Source organism: Penaeus monodon, chromosome 20 (assembly GCF_015228065.2).
Source record: "Penaeus monodon isolate SGIC_2016 chromosome 20, NSTDA_Pmon_1, whole genome shotgun sequence".
In the NCBI taxonomy this organism is placed as follows: domain Eukaryota; kingdom Metazoa; phylum Arthropoda; class Malacostraca; order Decapoda; family Penaeidae; genus Penaeus; species Penaeus monodon.
The window spans coordinates 28,986,911-28,987,257 of record NC_051405.1 but is presented as its reverse complement, the minus strand read 5'-3'; positions in this window follow the sequence as shown (position 1 = coordinate 28,987,257).

Here is a 347-nt window from a genome sequence, read left to right as displayed (position 1 = left end):
CGCTTCGTAAGATATGGTACGATGAGTTTTTAAAATTTAATATCATGATTTTCTCTTATATCACTGTTATTATTGTTCGTTTAGTAGAAATGGTACGTTTTTTTTATTTCCCATTATGACATTTATTGTAACAATGTTGTTATTATTCACTGTTATCAGAATTTATTTGGAATGAAAGGGTATCATCATTTTTCTATTATTTACTATTGTTTTTTTCTGTCACTGTTATTATTTTTATTTTTTTCTAATTGTTATTATCATTTCCTCATTTCTATTCGTTAACGTTATTTCTGATTTATTACCAATGAACGAGATTCTTTATTTATCATTGTGATAATATTTGCACT